The sequence below is a fragment of the Dermacentor andersoni genome, chromosome 1 (genome assembly GCF_023375885.2).
Source record: "Dermacentor andersoni chromosome 1, qqDerAnde1_hic_scaffold, whole genome shotgun sequence".
In the NCBI taxonomy this organism is placed as follows: Eukaryota; Metazoa; Arthropoda; class Arachnida; order Ixodida; family Ixodidae; genus Dermacentor; species Dermacentor andersoni.
Window position 1 is genome coordinate 177257706 of NC_092814.1, and position 18811 is coordinate 177276516.

Consider the following 18811-nt stretch of genomic DNA (forward strand, 5'->3'; position numbering starts at 1 on the left):
ACCTAAATCTAAGTACACAGGTGTTTTCGCATTTCGCCCCCATCGAAATGCGGCCGCCGTGGCCGGGATTTGATCCCGCGACCTCGTGCTCAGCAGCCTAACACCATAGCCACTGAGCAACCACGGCGGGTTTTCACACTTACTTCATAAGAAGTCTACAGCACCATCAATATGCCGGCTGCTTTTAACTGCACGAAACAAAACTATTGAAACGATACAAACAATGTTAACATCATTTTATCATTCGAGTGTTCAGATTGGTAATCTCTAGATGCGGAGTAAGTTGAGAAGTTGTTTGCGTAATTAACAAAGCTACGTTAATTAAATTTTCAGTAATGGTTCTTACGTGGCTAAAGAAAATGAGCAGTTTGGAGCCCGTCCTTGAGATTATGCAGCCAAGCAAAAAACTTTCGACTAAACGTGCTTCTGTAAGAGCCATGCGAAAAAAAAATTTTCCAAGTAAACAATCTTGGAAGGCGTAACTGATGCAGAAAAAGAACATCTGTAAAGCCACAGAAAGAACAGCAGTTCACGACGGGACACAAAGGAGGAAACATACACAAACTGCGCTAACTTTAAGCGCTGTTCTTTATGTGATAATGAAGCAACTAGCCCGTCAGTCATTCCTTTCAAACCTGTAAAGTCAACCTGACCACATCTAGCCTTTTGTGATGCTGTCATCAATAGTATGGCCCCGTGAACATGTTCCCCGTGGCCACATAGTCGCGTTCCATTTTTATTCATGCTGCTTTCTCGAAGACAAGCATTTTAAAGTTTTGGTGTCAATGCGGCAGTGTACGTGTGCCGCCGAAAGCTTGCTTGGTCACAGAAGCGATGCATGACGGAATGATGGTGCAGATTTAGCGCGTCGCTGGCATCAAGACAATGCGCGGCCGCCAAGGGAAGGAAGATAACGAAAGTGAACAGCTTGGTAGCTGCTCACGGAGCCGTGCCGATGGGGACGGTGCCATCATGACGAAATCTGAGGCGGCGATATTGATGGCTGCAGCGTTCTTTTTTTTTCTTTTATTCTTTTATTCTTTCTTTTACAGCGAAGTCGTTAAGAGGAAGCTTTAACACGGGCCCTACTCCGACTCAGCCTATTCAAATAGATGTAAAACGCCGAAACGCTTTTCTTAGATAACCCCTGGACCGATTTTAATGAAATTTGTTGGATTCGGGAGAGAAAGGTAAATTCTAGTGACTATTGGAAGCGGAATTTCTATTTAGGGCCTGAATTTTTGTAAAAGATATTCAAAAATTCGAGAATGCGAAAAGTACACAAGCACGAAGTTTACAAATTATTAACTCCGCATCAAGAACTGATATCGCGGTTCTGTAAACAGCATCCATTACTCAATTCAAAGCCGACAAATCCAATATGCTGATTTATATCTTACGCGAAGTCGTTACGTTGTGAACAAGGGTTGTGGAAAAGCTGTATTTCCATATCACTAAATATTTTGAGATTCATGCGTAATATATCAATTTTGTCTGCTTTAGATGTGCTGTTTGATGCAATGTACATAATTGTGACATCAGTTTTCATTGCCGAAAAAGAGTTGTAATCTTCATGGTTTCGTTTTCTTAAAATTTGCGATTTTTGACAATATTGAATAAACAAATGATGACCTAAATCAAGAATTCGAAACCAACAGACATTAGATTTTAAGTTTTTGTTTGAAATGCAACAAACCTTGTCAAATTAGATGCAGTGGCTGTCGAGAAAAACGAATTCAACTTTTACATTTATTTAGATAGGACCACCAGAGCTAAAGCTTCCTCTTAAGGGCTACTTTCCCCACTATCGCGTCCGCGTGCAGAGCCAAATCCCGAAGATAGCGTAATACCGGCCCGACCGGCAGCGGTGGTGAAGCATGCGTTCAGCGCTCCCCATACATGGGCTGATCACGAATGTAACGCCATGCCGGGAAGACCCGCGGCGGAGATGAAGCAGGCGTTAAGCACTCCCCATACGTGGACCGATCCCGAAGACAGTGCAATGCGGGGCCGACATACGGTGGAGGTGCAGTTCGCCATTAAGGGGCCCACATACACAGATTTGCAGGTCATGTTTCTTCACAGAGTGGAAGGGCACTGAGATTTTTTAGTTATCCGCGTTTATCCTGCACGCGTCTGCGATCAAAACAAGAAGCAGGTATGCCTGGTGGTGGATGCAGGTGGTAGCGGAGAAGTTAGCATACCCAGCCCCTGCACGTACTTATATCTGCATTGACATGGGTTCGTGGTAGTGATAGCGACCAAAGCTCTACTTTTTCTGCGTACTCTAGTCATTGTGAAACTAAGGATGTGGTTAGCATGCCCAGCCACTGAATGCAAATTGCAGCAGTTACGAGGGGTGGAATCCCGCTGGGGCTGATTGTGAAAAAAGCTTCCTTTCTCTGTCCACTCTCGCGATGGTGAAGCTAAAGATGAGGAGGAGGCCTGACGGACACAACGTTGATCGTCACCATAACAGAATGGATGGACGATCTGCGGAAAGGACAAGGCACACCAAGTTTTTAGCACTTAACTTGTCCTACAGTAAAGCGCTACAATGGCTAGTATGCCCTCGTGGCAATGGTAGACCGAACTGCTTCTCACTGCTAACACTGGACTGATACTAAGAAAATACTCCGTCCGCGGGCACCACGCTACACTGAAATTAGCAAAACAATGTCAGTTTATAAACTGATATTGCCAATTATCTGGTGTCCTCCTTGTGTGTGTGGAGGGCACAAAGGTCCTGGCAATGAAATGGTAGTATCTTCTGTTTTTGCTGCAGTTGCACACAAACAAAATTCTTTGAAGTGATCGGACAGCGATCTACCGGTGGAGAGGACCAACCCAGAAATTAAAAATAATTGCTGGTTTCAGATCTTCTAATGTACTTTGCGCTTAGCTACCATCTGTTATATTTTTCTTTTTCTGCTCTTATAAAGAAGAAAACTCCACATTACTACAATATCAACAACCCTACACAAAATAGACTGGCTTGAAGCTGTGACCACGCACCGCACTTTTGTACATTTAGCACATGTAGTATTGGGGCAACACGTTTGAGCAATATTGTTAGGTTTTAAGTCAAAGCACTGTGACAGGTGGGAAAAACTCGTTGTCATGCCCGGTCGAAATAATACCATCTGAAATCTTATTTACCTATATTCATTTTTGAAAAATCACTATAGCCATTTATACATTTGCTTCGTATGAGTTATGTACTAGCTTGCCTCGTCAATCTCAAAAATGTATTCCCTTTTCGGGAGACGGCATTCATGAAAAAGGACGCAACATGACAGTAAAACATCCAGCAAGGTTCTATCCAATGATGGGCGAAATTGTGCACTGAGAGCGTGTCAACTAGCGTGCGAATGAAAGTTGAATTATGATCGTTGTAAGCTTGTGTTGCCTCTAGCACGAGCGAGGAGTGTTGGCGATGACATTGGTGTGAAAATGGTCAGCTCGGTCTGCGATTTGTTCTTCTGATCTCCACATTTACCGTCGCAGTTGTAACGGTGAGAGTACTTCTGTGACATTATTAGCCCAGTGGGCTGGGAAGGCTCGAGTGGTAGCTCACCTTGAGGAGTATTAGGTAACAATTATTAATATACGTACTTTTGCGATCATGAAAAAGATGCAGAAACACCACTGGTGTTGTCTAACTATTCGTAAACAGGCCCCCAAATTTCAATTGGCCCACCCCCAAACATTAAGTAGGCCCACCCCCAAATTCCAAGTTGGCACACCCTCAAATTTAATTTGGCCCACCCCCAAATTTAAAGTCGGCCACGCCCGATTTTCTTTTCGCCCAGCCTTAAACTTGGAGTTGGCCCAATCCCCAATTTCAATTGGGCCACCCCTAATTTTCAAGTTGGTCCACCCACGAATTTCCATAAATCGTCCCCCAAATTTCCAGTCGACGCACCCCAAAATTTAGGTTGGCCCACCCCCATATCGCCCCCAAATACAGATTGGCCCGCCTCCACAACACCACCAAATTTATATTGGCCCACTCCAATACCACCTGCAAATCGAGGTTGGCCCACCCCCATATCAGCCCCAAACTAACGCTGGCCCACCCCTCGATCACCTCAAATTTAGGATGGCCCACCGCAAATCATCCCCCAATATAGGTTAGTCCACCCATCACCCCCCCCCCCCCCCCTATTCACCTTGGCCAGCCAAACATCACCCCCATGTTTAGGTTAGCCCGTCCCCATGTTACCTCCAAATTTAGGTTGACCCTCCCACATATCATTCCCAAATCCAGGTTGGCCCACCCCCCTATCAGCCCCAAACTTAGCCTGGCCCACCCCTCTATCACCTCAAATTTAGAATGGCCCACTGCAAATCACTCCCAAATTTAGGTTAGCCCCCACTACCCCCCCCCCCCCGATTCAGCTTGGCCCAGCCCCATATCACGCCCATGGTTAGGGTGGCCCACACCCCATGTCACCCCCAAATTTAGGTTCTCCCACTCCCATATCATTCCCAAATCCAGGCTGGCCCACCCCCCATATTCCCCCAAACTTAGGCTCACCCACCCCTATATCACCTAAAATTTAGGTTGGGCCACCCCCATATCAGCCTCAAATTCAGCTTGGCTCACTACCATTTCACCCCAAATTTAGGTAGGGCCACTCCCATATTACTACCAAATTCAGCTTGGCCCATCTCTGTATCACGCCCAAATTTATGCTGATGCCACTTCCAATTTCAAGTTGGCCACCCCAACCCTTTTTATGAAGACCTATATATTTATATGGGAAATGCGTCAAGCTTTTGGCGTTACAGACACGATTTTGCACGGTTTTGCTACCAAATTGCTGGGGTACTCGCCAAAGAATGCTGCGCATTAAAAGCAAATGCACCGAACGAAGGACACCATATGCTGATCCTAAATGCTGACGGCTAGCCAAGCTAGCTTCTCTGTAGAGAGACCGGGGCAGACACAGCACGGGACATTTATTCAAATGGTTTTTTACGGCCACACCTACGGACTGATACCACTTGCCTGTAGGGAACACATTAACAGTAGCTATTAATCCAGACGCTGCACATCTTCTCCTAGTCGGTGCATTTCTTATTTGGATGAATCTTTAGAAATAATTAACGTTCGGGCAGCGACTCAGCCTAGCAGACCCTTTGTTCCACACGAATGTTGCATAGGATTGGCACTGGCCACCGGGTGGCATTGTGGCACAGGTGGACGTGATTCGCTCGGAGTGTGTGCCATTAAGGACAGCCGAAAGTCGAAGAAAACGGACCTTCAAGAAGAACGCAATAAGAATAGCCATTTTGTTCTCCCACGTTCCACGCTACAAAGCACGAAAGTTTTTTTTTCATAACACAAAGCCATGCGCAAGCTTCTAGTTATGATGTCCAATGAATAAAATCTTCATAAAACCGATGACTTAACAAATGGACACGATACTTCTACGTTTTATGAAGGAAAAATAGAAAGGATAATATTTCAAGAGCACCACTGTAAAACCAGAACCGAAAGCAAATATTGAGTTTTGTGTTTCTGCCATTTGATAGGAGACTATAAAACTAAGTCCTATGCGGCTTTAAAAAAATGCGCTGCTGAAAAACCAAAACTGAAAGCAAATCATGGGTTTTGTGATTCTGCCATCTAGTGAGAGACTACAAAACTAGGTCCTATGCGGCTTTAAAAAAAAAGTACGAAGCGGGAATCGAACCGCGGCCACCGTGACGCGGGACCAAAGGTGCTCGCTATTCTACCACTCGGCCACGGCTACCAGGCTTTGCCAAGCGGTACGCTCATGTTTTTATAGATACCACGTGAACTTTCACGACAGTGTTACAAAAATCGCTTTCGGGAACAGTCTTACGCCATATGTGGAGAGTCGAGATAGGCATCAATCGAAAGCTGAGTCTCCGGACTACATACGCTTCACTGCGTATTACGATAGACGGGATAGTTTTATTACAGTCATCGTTCTTGCCTCAAAAATCGAGCACAAATTTTCGTCGTTTCCATAGGCTTCCATTGCTAAAACTTTAACCGCTGTGGGAACAAAATTCTTACGTGCCATAGAGTGATCACTGCATTTGGGTCGCGTGGATTGTCTTCCAGAACACGTTTGTCACCTGCCTTTTTCAATAATCGTCCTGCAGCTTTTGTTATTCGCGAAAAACCCGCTCGTTCCATTGAAAACGCGCTAGCTTCGTGCCGGGCCCGCTTGGGGCGCTAGTTGGTACGTGTCCGGAAAAGCTGGATATGTGATAGGGTACGGGGTTGGGGTAGGTGTCCGTCTGAAGTCGCCTCCAAGCTACTTCTTGCCGCTTGTTAAGCGATTTGTGTGCTGGCGGATACACTGCCCTGGCTAACCTGTAATGCTGAGTTATTTCATGGTAACTGACCATGCGATCCCTCTCTTATCCTAGCGTGAGCCGTCCGGGTGCTCGGTTGGCGAGTCCTCGAGCGGTGGTGTGGGCGGCATCGTTGCCGGGTAGGGAGGAGTGTGCAGGTGCCCAAATGATCTGGATTGGTCGTGGGTGTTGCTTGGTGTCTACTATGTGTTTTACGGGAGCCGAGACCCGACCTTTCGCAAAATTGCGTACTGCTGCTCTGGAATCGCTAATAATGTATAAACTTAGTGCGCGTAAGCAGTTCTATTAATATTCCTGTTTTAATATTTATATATATTTAATATATAATTTTTCTGCTACAGTTTCCTAAATTACAAATTATTCCTTACAGGCACTGGAAGAAAAAGTGTTGACCATATTGAAAAGTAGCCCAAGATAACTGACTAAGGTAAAAACGAAGACACACACGAGCGCTACGTGTGGCCTTTGTCTTCTCGCGTTGCAGTTGAACATTTTCACCTTTGTCCACACAGCCTAGTTTTTGTTTTTAGACAAGCTGCATACTTACATGACATTTGTCATTTTATAATGATTATGTGATGTGCGACAGAAAACTTAGACATGCCAGGAGTTCCCATGAAAATGAAGGCTAGAAGTGATGAACAGTTGTCGACCAAGGAATATTGGCCGCAGTCAAGGTTTCGAAAATTCTTTTTGTGAGGGCGGCAACTGCCCTGACGAAGAGAAATGCCATTTAATAGCGTTGGCTTCAGAGACAGCCCCGTTTGTTCGCCCCCATTATTCGTGGCCATAGAAATTTGTCTTTACACATCAAATTTCTGTACAGCGGAACAGAAAAAAAGGTGACAGAAAAAGTGACAGCAAAATAAAACAGAATACACAACTTTTTCTGTGCCTAAAATTTATAGTTGTTTTACACATACATTTTCTGTAAAATAAAGCAGAAAATATTATTAAAATAACTGGAAAATTTCAAACAGAATTTTTTCTTGAATTGAATAGAGATAACTCTCTTTAAACATAACATTTCTGTCACTGTAAAGCAGAAATAACTTGTTAAATAACAGAAAAAGCAAAAACTGAAAAGAGAGCTTTACAGAAATCTTCTGGCAAGGTAGCTGCCAGAAATTTTGTTTGTTTAAGGAAATATTTTTTACACTGCTAAGCTACGTTGCAGCCGCCTCGCAGGCGCAGCACAGCCTTGATCTCTCATGGCGGCGGCTGCTTCCGTGGCTGTTTACCGCGGAATCTGGTAGCGGTGGCCTCCGGGGAGTTCTGTCGCTGGACCATCTTGTTCGCGGGTGTTTTCAGGTTCCGGTGTGCATCTACCAATCCCGGTGCTGTAATTCGTTCTGGGGCTACATCCGTTTCTTCTACGGAGACCTCCATGGCCGGGCTGGTGTTTAGACGCGGGTAGGGTTTGGCTTAGTAGGACGGCCGCCTCGCCTGCGCTTACCGGGGCTGTTTTCAGGCCTTGGACTGCTGGTGGGGCCTGTGGGACTCTCTACGGAGGTTCCTGGCAACTTTTTACAGGCCCTCTGCCGGAGTTTTCGTGGGTTGGTCGGGTGTGATCCGGTCTCCGACTTGTAGCGTCTCCGACACTCAACTGGTTTCTAACCAGTTCCGACAGAATGCGGCGTTGGAACCGGACGCTGGACGAACAACCGATTCGCGCATATTGCAATTGTCTGTAGCAGAGCCGGCGCCAATGGTGCGCGGGCTTCGCCGCTCCGATCACCACGCCCGAGGCCTTCGCGTCTATCGCTGTTAACGACGGCTTGAAAATCGGCTATATTTGACTTCTGATGTAAAAGAGTGACTCCTAGAATAAAGTTAGGTCAAAAGTGCGCCTGTTCTGCAAAGCTGCTCTCAGTACACTGGCGTAATTGGGAGCCGTCTTGCGAGAGCACTTGGTCTCGTAGGACAGCACACACCGACTGCCCATGATAGGCGTCTCACCTGGCTTCCAAGTTTTCTCTTCGCAATCATGACATGAAGAAAACAAGTTCTATTTGTTAAAGGACGACATAATTCTATAAATGATAATTTTGTTGATGAGCTGCGGCCGGATCGCAAGTGCCATCAGTTGCGGTGACCAGCGAGCCTATACTGGATCAACTGGCGGCTGTAATTGGCGCCGTTGGTGCGCGGCGCATTGTTGTGAAGGGTTTGTCTTTGCGCTGACGTGGTTTTATTGACAGTGTTCGTGCAAAATAAATATGCGTCGTGCAAAGATGTTTGTTTTGTATTTCCTGACGAGTATACGAAGTCTTCTGAGCGTACATGCAAAGACGCCGAATCTAAGTGGAGTCTATGTGCGGCTCTCTCGCTCTCATGCCCGTCCGTTGTCTCCCAGTCATCGTATGCGGAAAGTCGGTTGGACGCGCGTCGTACATTGAATGGCACGTGAAATCATGCTGTGTGTTTCCTGCATAACAGCTAAGCTCTCCAATGCGCGCTAGTAGTAGTCTGAACGCCCTATCATGACGAGGCATCAGTCATGTCTGCAGAATCGTCTGTTGATTGTAAAAAGTGGCATCGCAGCAACCATGTCATTTTATCTGTGTCCCAACAAGCAGCCCAGACATCAGTGGGCCAACTGCGTTTGAAACAGCGGTCTCAATGAATAGACATCGTGGAAAAACAGACGAATTTGCTCGCTTCATTTTGCAGGGACAATAATTACTGCTGGCAGCGTTGTAATTTCCGGACCGTTGCTCTGCGGGGTGGAACTGACAATGACTCGCTCCATTTCTACGGCGATTCCTACTTATACAAAGTCATCGGCCTCTATTAACGATGACGACGACCACGACTATGACTGCGACACACATTTAGGACTAACAGACCAATTCTGCAACTGGCAATTCAATATGTGCAGTCCTTAATGTCATTGGTTTTTTGAACCCACACGATGACGTGTCCGCTGAGTTGCGATCACCGCGGCGCGACGCTTGGCGTGCTACGGATGTTGCCAGCGTTTTGAAGTGAAACCAGCGATTATAACAATTGACAATATTATCATCAATTGTTCGTCACGTCCGAGCATTTACGGTATAATTCCATATGAGACACAGACCTACTCATCACATCAGAAAAGTAAAAACAAATATTTTGCTTTTAGTGGCCCTCTAATGGTATAGACAACCGCTCAGAACATGAATTGAGGTAACCCTGCTGGTGGAATTATTCCCTATTGTAGTAGCTAAAACGAGCCATATTTTTCTAATTAAACGTGTATTTATGTATTTAACTTATCACTAAATGTCGCGAAAAATAACCTTTGGCACCCCACGCGGCAAAAACATGAAGCTGCATACGACGTCCACGACGTGACCTTCTACTAGTATACGCGGTTACTGGTGTCATTATTAGTATTAAAATGATGTAAAGTTTTTATCATTATAAGTTGTCCTGATTTACAATGTGCAGCTAAGCCTTCGTTTGTAGTCAGCAGAAAAGTGGTGCTGCCTTAGCCTTCGTTTTCGATGAGTTAGCTTGGCTCATCTATCGACAGAACAACGACGACGGGGGCCAGACAGCCATGACGTAGGCCTGCACTTGGGAAAAAAACGCGGTACAAATGCAAGAAATGTCTGTAGAACAACGCGAACTTATTGCACCAGCTTTTTATTTTCAAAAGTGGTTGAAAATGTCAAAATGCAGGTCAAAATGCAGTTACACTCACTACTGTGAACGCAGAACGATTGGAAGCTTGCACAATTTGCGAGGCGGGATATCGACATCGCTCTCACTTCTTTGCGTTGCTGGAGGAGGGACTCTGACTTTTTAGAGGCTGCGCAGATCGACAGATGCTGCTTACTAAATATCCACGCACTTTTGGAAGTAACCGCTGCAAATGTAAACACTACCGAGGGTCAGCTTTGCATGGCGCCATAAAAAACTATGACTTTAAATATAAATCAATCAAAATGTTTTATTTCCAACAAACTTGTTGGGGGTCCTCCAGGCGAAAAGCTGCGACATACAGCTTGAATGTGCCTGAAGGCCCTCACATGGCAGCAGTACAAATACAAATACAATATACAATGCAATGGGTTACATTTACAATAATTACAAAGATCACATTTCAAAAATTTCTTTACAAAAATATGCTCTAAGCTGTTTTCGAGTCAAGGTATTTGTCATAACAATTGCTTTCCCAAATTTATTGAACAGTGAAGGTAGCGTGTGTCTTAGCGACTGCATAAGGTAATTTGTACGCCGGTACGGTACTAACCACCTGTCTTTGCTGCGGGTACGCGCATCACTTCTGTCATATTCAAGTCGTGACATATTTTTTACAAATATTTGAAACTTTTCGGAGCCGAAGCAGAAAGAATACAGTAGCCTGTATTCGTAAATGTTAGTTACTTGTATTATGTTCTAACTTTCAAAAAGTTGCGCAGTAGAATGGAAATAAGGTACATTCGCTACATGTCGAAGTGCCCGTTTTTGAAGTTGAAGAAGCGCATGAAGATTACGTTTCGTGGTGGTAGCCCATACAAGCGCACAATAATTCAGATACGATTGAAACAAGGCATAATATATGTACAACTTTACTTTCTCTGGGAAAAAATGACGGCAACGGGACAATGCACCTGCGGCAGATGACAATGATTTCATAATTTGTTCAATGTGATATGTCCAGTTCATATCTTCTGACAGCGTCACGCCCAATACTTTGTATTTGGTTACAATCTCAATGGGCGCGCCATCCAACAATAATTCTTCATTTAAATAAGACCGCCTGCCTCTTGCCTTGAACAGTATGGCCTTCAATTTGGAGCTATTAATTGTTAGAGCGTTATCACATGACCAACTCGACAATTTAGAAAGGATACTGCGAGATCTTTGTAACAGATTATCAAGATCATTGTCTGAGACAAACAGGCTCGTATCGTCAGCGTATAGTACAATGGATGTGTCACTTACTATTTCAGCAATATCGTTTACATAGATATTAAACAAAATCGGGCCTAAAACGCTACCCTGGGGCACATCTGATTTAATTTCCCTATATGAAGAGCAGTATTTTTCGATAGCAACGCACTGCGTCCGCCCAGACAGATAAGATTGAAAGAGCTGATTTGCCATGCCACGGATACCATATCCTTCTAGTTTACTTATTAAAATTTGATGACTTAAGCGATCAAATGCCTTGCTATAATCAATAAATATACCCAACGTTAGTTTGCCCGCATCAATATTATTAATTATTAGTTCTTTTTGGCGTAACAAAGCTGTTTCGGTTGACCTGCTCGAGCGGAATCCGTGTTGACATTCAGAAAGAATGTCATTCTTCACAAAGAAATTGTTAATGCGTGCAGAAATCAGTTTTTCTAAACCCTTAGAAAAAGCGGATAAAATGGAAATAGGCCTATAATTCCCCAGGTCATTTCGGTTCCGACCTTTGAAAATAACTGACACCCTTGCTTTCTTCATATTTGTTGGAAAATGTCCCAATTCTATAACAAGGTTAAACACAAATGCGAGATGAACTGCGATGACATCAATTACAAATGTTATAGGTCTGATTTGAATGCCGTCTGCATCAACAGCATTGCTGTTTTTTTAAGCCCAAAAATATACGACAAATTTCGGCATCGTGACTAGGCTCGAGAAAAATGCTGTGCGTACATCTCTTAACAGTAGTACCACTGACCGTGTTATTTGATGATGCCGTCATCTTCACAAAGTGTTCATTGAAACGTTCGGTTAAGAGGATGCCCGACACCTTTTCATTATTCACGGTTATCTCACGCAAACTGCGATTCACATTCCCCTGTCTGATTGCATCATTGATAATTGTCCAAGTCTTTTCTGGATTTTTTCGCTGCACGGCTGCAAAGAGGCTCTCGTAATAGAGTGCTTTAGCTTTTCGCAGTTCTTTATTTAGTGTATTCCTTAACTTCCTCAATGCAGCGAGATCACTTTGCTGACGCGTACGCAGAAATTTATTGAACATCGTATTTTTTTTTGTTAATGATTCTAACATGCTGTGGTTGCACCCACGGCTTTCTAATGCGTTTTTTTACCTTTCCTGTTTTAAGCGGGAAAGACAAATTGTATAGGCGACTGAATATGGATAGAAATTCATCGTACGCTTGACTAGCATCTTTATTGTTATAAAGAGAAGACCAGTCTGTGCGCAAAGCAAGTGCGCGAAAGTGTTCCATATTTTCGCTTGACAGGCATCTGTAGCTGAACGTGGTATCAGGTAAAGTTCTTTCGGGAATATAAAATGAGCATATTATGAATATCGGACAATGATCAATGATATCATAGCTGATAGTCCCGGCTGTGTATATCTCTGCACCAGCGTTAACAATGAAATTGTCGAGACCTGATTGACACGATGGTGTCACGCGAGTAGGTGTCGTAATAACGCTGCAGAAACCGGAAGAATTGATTGCATTAGTTACTGCACGAGTTGGAGCGCTATTATCAAGCACGTTAATGTTGAAGTCACCACCAAGAAGCACTTTGTAATTGGGAAAAGTAGCATGCTCTAATAGCTTTTCAGTAAATTCTAAGAAATTAGATATATTACTAGTAGGTGGTCGGTACATCACAACAAACAGGTTATTGTCAGATTTAACGCTTAGCACTTCGTAATGTGGCGTGACGCAGGTGAATTCCTCAAGCACATCACACTGTATGCCGCGCTTGACATGCATTGCTACACCGCCCCCACGTTTATCGGTGCGATTAATAAAGAAATGTCTGTAACCATCTATGATCAGCTTTTCACTGTGTTCCTGATACCATGTTTCAGAGAACATGATAATGTCAAATGGAAAAGTAAACTCGGCTAGAAACATATTTACTATGTCGTGCTTATAGGCAAGTGAACGCGCATTCACGTGAAGCGCGGAAATGTTTTTTGCGTGTGCGGGCAGAGAAATTTTGCTTGGAAAGCTATACTCACGATACATCGTGTAGTCAAAAGAGAGCAAAGTTGAACTTATTTAGACGCTGCAGCTTAGGCGATCTTTTGAAGGTCAGTCTCTGAGGCAATGTGGACAACACTACTGGCTTCAGTCTTGCGTGCAAGTACTTTCCCATTTCGCGTCCAGACAAAGCGCCACTGACATTCGCGCTTTCTTGCTCATGCCAGCGAAAGAAGACGTTTCAAGGTCGGACAGAGGTGCTCATTAATAAATACTCTGGTATCATGAGGAATTCCAACCTGATTGTTTCGCAACCTAGCCTTCCGTGCTTTTTCAAGAACACTGTCCCTCTTCTGTTTGCTCTTAAACTGCACAACTATATTAGATTTTCCAGCTTCTCGGGTGGGCACACGGTGACAGACTTCAATGTCAGAAGAAGTTATGGGCTCAGCCAGCGCATCACCAATTTTTCCAACAAGTTCAGTAACGCGTTCATTGTCCTGTTGCACAAGTCCCTTAATTTCTATATTGGACCTGCGCGAGTATTGCTCCGATTGAACAACCCTCTTCTGAAGTTGGTGAATAACATTTTCATTTTCCATGCACCTAGCACATAACTTTCCATTCGCCTTTCTCCAGGCTTCCCTATCTTCTGTGGCTTCTCTAAGCTTCTTTTTCATGTCCTCAAATTGATCGCTCATAAATTTAACACTGTCCACGAGAGACTTCATTTCAGCACGAAGTTCTCGGATTTCGCATCGTCTTTCTCTTTGAGCTGTAGATTTGGTCATGTTTTCGCAAAGGAACAGTACCAGTGGACAGAAGGTATAATAAATATACAATAGATACACAGCAATACAGAAAGGCAGCAGCGACAGCATAAACTATCTAGTTACAAAGCATGTATAATTTGGACACCAACCTGCAGTACAGGGATCAAGTTTTTAGCGTTGCGCCGATCAGCTGTCACTGCTGCCAAGTGTCGGTCCAGCGAAGGCAGCCGGCTTTTGTACCGCTTGTCCTGATGACGTCCTCAGCGGAAGAACCGTCAAGGAAGTGACGCAAGCAGACCAAGGCTCCTGGTGGTCAGCAAGATTCTCGACATCTGCAGTACAAGGATCAAGTTTTTAGCGTTGCGCCGATCAGCTGTCACTGCTGCCAAGACTGCCAAGAATATCGGTCGTCTGTCCCTTTAACGTCGAGTGAAATCAGCTTCCAGGGGGTTTTCACTGTGCTACGTTTCCACTACTTCAACGATGCATTATTTTTAATTTCCACAAACTTCAGCGCGCACGTAGGGCTTGCTTACCCGGAATAACTCTGCCGTGCCATGTTCAATGGTGTAATGCCATAAAGTGCAGCGCGATTCGAGAAAGTTATTGCTGACTTTGATAACCATCGGCAAGGATTTCTACCGAAATTTTCTTTATTCAACGCCGCTTGACCATAGCGATAACGTTCACATCTACAGGGAGGGGGGAAGGAAATGTTGCTTTATCCTTCATTCGTGGACAGTGCATGTTTCTTGTCAAGAGTAAGACCGTACAAGTCATTATACTAAAAGAGCATGCATGTATGGATGGATGGATGGATGGAAAAGATTTATTGAGGTCCATTAGGTCGCGCTAGGTTCCAAGTCCAAAGCGGGCGGGCCGCTCCCACGTTGGACCGAAAGGCCCAGCCTTTCGGCTGCTTCGCGGGCCCGTTGGATGGCCCATAGCCGTTCTTGGAATCTGAGACTGCGTAGAGTTGCGTCCCACCGCTTTTCAGTGTTGTCCTTGTCGGTGCGTAACGCGGAGCAACGCCAGAGCGTATAACTAAGATCGATGATGTTGTTACATTTATGGCATGTTGTAGGTGTAGAAAACTCCGGGCAGATCTTGTTGAGTAGAAGCGGGTTCGGATAGGTTCGTGATTGCAAGAGCCTTAACGTAATAACCTAAGCTCTATTTAGATTACTGTGCGGAGGGAGGAAGACCCTGCGCCCATGTAGAAGTGCGTGCTTAGCTAATTGTACGTGATGAGGTGGTCCCTGCAATCTGGAACCTCGGCCTCTTTTTGCCTTGTGGCTGCACGGTTCGCCAGTCCTCGTTCAGCATTACGGGCAGATTGGTTTAGGTTCGCGGGAGCACCGATGATTTCACCCATATGAGCAGGAAACCAGATGATCGTGTGGGGTTTAACGACCTTTCCGTCGAGAATTACTAGGAGGTATCTAGAGATGACTCCTTTGGCAAATGCTCGGACGGCTGCCCTAGAATCGCTGTGGATCTTGGATCTCTTTGGGTCTAAAAGTGACAATGCCATGGCTACCATTTCTGCAATTTTTGGTTGTGTGGTGAACGTGGAAGCCGAGTTGTCTTCACCTTTTCCATTCAGAAGAACCGCTGTGATGGTCGTCTATTTGACATGAAAGCCGCGTCGACGAACGAGCATTCTTCAGCCTATTTTTAGCTTTCTCTAGTAGGGCTTCAGCTGCGGCTTGACTTCTGGCCACATTATGAATGGGGGGAACATTCCTTGGAACAGGCATGACTGTTATATTCTACCGCAGGTCTTTGGTAATTTCTCTATGGTTATTATGTAGTGCTGTAATTGGTATGCCAATCCGCTTGAAGATGTGTCTTCCTGATCACGTGATGGAGAGTCTAGAGAGAGTCTAAGTCTCTTTCTTGTGCCTCAGCTATTTCTTCCAGTGTATAGTGCAGTTGCATGAATCTTTCAGCTTTCGTGTACATATGCAGCCCACGAGCTACCTTGATTAGCTTCCTTAACAATGCATTGAGTTTGCCTCTTTCATTCCCGATTGACGAAACAAAGTGCAGCGCGAAGAGCAGCTAGTTCCGCAGATGTGGATGTCAATCTTCAGCAACATAAAGGCAGCCCTACAATCTGTGCTATCAGCTCTGCGTCGCGGGCCATTCGAACAGCTCGTATTCGATATTAGATGCCTACTCCATACATCAGGAGAAAGGACACCACGTGGCGTTTCAGTGGCTGCCAAGTCACTGCGGCATCATAGGAAACGAAGACGCCGATAATGCCGCTCGGGCAGCTCTTGAAGACGCACAAGAAGACGCCATACCACTTTCACGGTCCGACGCAGCTAGCAGACTTCGAGTGCTTGCACAGGAGATCACTCTCTCTCTATCGTGCACACCAAACAGCCGGACCAGCCGGAGCAACTGTCAATACCACCTGCCCTCTTTGATGCATCTCTTTATGCCAACTGCACTCCGCCGAAGAGAGGCGACTCTGCTTTATCGCTTATGGCTAGGGGTGGCTTTCCCTAAATCTTACTCATTTCGCATTAGAATGGCCTACAACGCTGTCTACCTGTCTTTGCGAGGAGACGCTGGAACACATTCTCTGCGACTGTTCTGAATATAATGTTCAGCGACAGTCTCTGGCATCCGTTCTAGCGCACCTTGACACTTGACCATTGTCCCTCGAAACGATTTTCACATGCCGCCGACAGAGGACATCGCCGGTGAAGGCGACGAAGGGACTACTTCGGTTTTTGAAAGAGACGGGATTGGACAAACGTCTGCGACAGTGATATCACGTACCACGCAAGAGTGATGGATTCTAACGGACGATGTGTATACTGTGCTATGTGCTCTCTCTCTCCTTTCACCATCTTTCATCCCCCCATCCCGCTCCCATGTGTAGAGTAGCAAACCGGTTAAGCTAAACTGGTTAACCTCCCTGCCTTTCCTTCTCCACTTTTTCCTTCCTTCCATCCCTTGCCTCTTTCAGATCTCCGCCAATCGTGCATGGCTGCTACGTAGGCGTAGTAACATAGCACAAAGGTGTGAACTAGTCCGACGACGTTGCCTTCTCCAAGCCCATGTCGGCGGTTTGTTACTCTTTTGATGAGCCTGATTGCGTTGTCTACTTTCTTAACGATACGTAGAATCGTTTGATTATTGGACCCGTTGGCTTCTATCACCAAGCCCAGGACCCGGATGGAGTCCACCCTTGGGATGACGCTTCCGCTCCTTGTATAGAGAGAGCGTTATGTTCTCTGCAGGAGGATGCCATCCCCTGGGTTTATGGCCTCGTCTCTTTGGTCGGTATAGTAGGAGCTCCGATTTCTTGGGTGAGTATCGGAGTCCCATTCGGATGAGGTACTCTTCAATGACGTTTACGGCGTCTTGTAATATGTGTTCTATTTCTGCGTTGCTACCTCCAGTACACGATACCGCGACGTCATCCGCGTAAATGGTGTATTCTATGCCTTTGATGTCTTCCAGTCTTCTGGCAAGACCTATCATGAAGATATTGAATAGTGTGGCCGAAATGACCGCTCCTTGGGGTGTGCCTTCGTTACCTAGTTTCCTTGTATGTGATGTTAGGAGGTCCCCAGCATTGAGCGTGGCCATCCTTCCGCTGAGGACATATTGATGAAAGTGACTAGCCAGACCCAGGTTCAAAAGGGTTTTGAGTATAAGCGTATGGAGGATATTATCAAAGGTTTTTTCCATGTTTAGTCCCAGTATTGTTCTCGTGTCCCTAGTCCTGTGGCTGATTACGTAATTCTTGAGTAGGAGCATGACATCTTGCGTAGATAGACCAGGTCTGAAGCCGATCATCTTGTGAGGGTAAACCTCGTGTTCTTCCTGGTACCGAGATAATTGATTCAGTATTGCATGCTCAGCAACCTTTCCCACGCACGATGTGAGTGAGATCGGTGGTAGATTCTCTAGGCCAAGAGGCTTGCCCGGTTTTGGGATTAAAATGGTGTAGGCTGTCTTCCATTCGCCAGGAACGTCAGCGCTCTTCCATATCTTATTATTATTAAACAGTTGTGTCTAGCACTCTATGGAGTCGTCATCCAAATTACGAAGCATCTTGTTTGTTATCCTATTGGGACAGGGGCAGATCTTCCGCTGAGGTCGTGTAAAGCCGCCCTTACCTCTCCTACTGTGAACTCAGCATCTAAAGTTGGGTTGCTCGTTCCCGTATATTGCAATCGAGGAGGGGGTGGCTGCTGCGTCTACTCGACGGATAGGTACCTATTCACTAGCCGTGCAATAACTTCTGACTTGGATGAGTTGTTCTGTGCCACGTGCAGGATCTTACTTAGCGTGTTGCGTTGATTAGATTTTATGTTGGTTTCGCCTAGTAGGTGCTTCAGTAGATTCCAGGAGCCTCCTTTTCTCGTTCGGCCATCTGTAGAGATGCAAACTTAATCCCACTGTTGCTTAGAGAGGGTTTTGCAGTGCTCTTCTATCGCTCGATCGGTTTCGTCAATTTTCTTTCTCAGCCTAAGGTTGAGTCTCTCAGCCTACCATCTGTTGAGTAGGTATTGTTTAGCTTCTATGAGGTGCGCCAATCGGCTGTACATCTTCTCGATTGGCAGATCCGTTAGCACCTCCTTAGTTGCGGCGCCGACGTCCTCCGTTAATTGTGCGGTCCATAGTTCCAAGCTCAGGTTGACTTCTACAATCACCCTTTTCTTTCTGATTTTACGGAATTCGTCCCACTCTACGACCTGAAATTTGCGTAGTCTCTTCTGCCTGATTCGTAAGTTGATCGTTAATATGTTATGATCACCA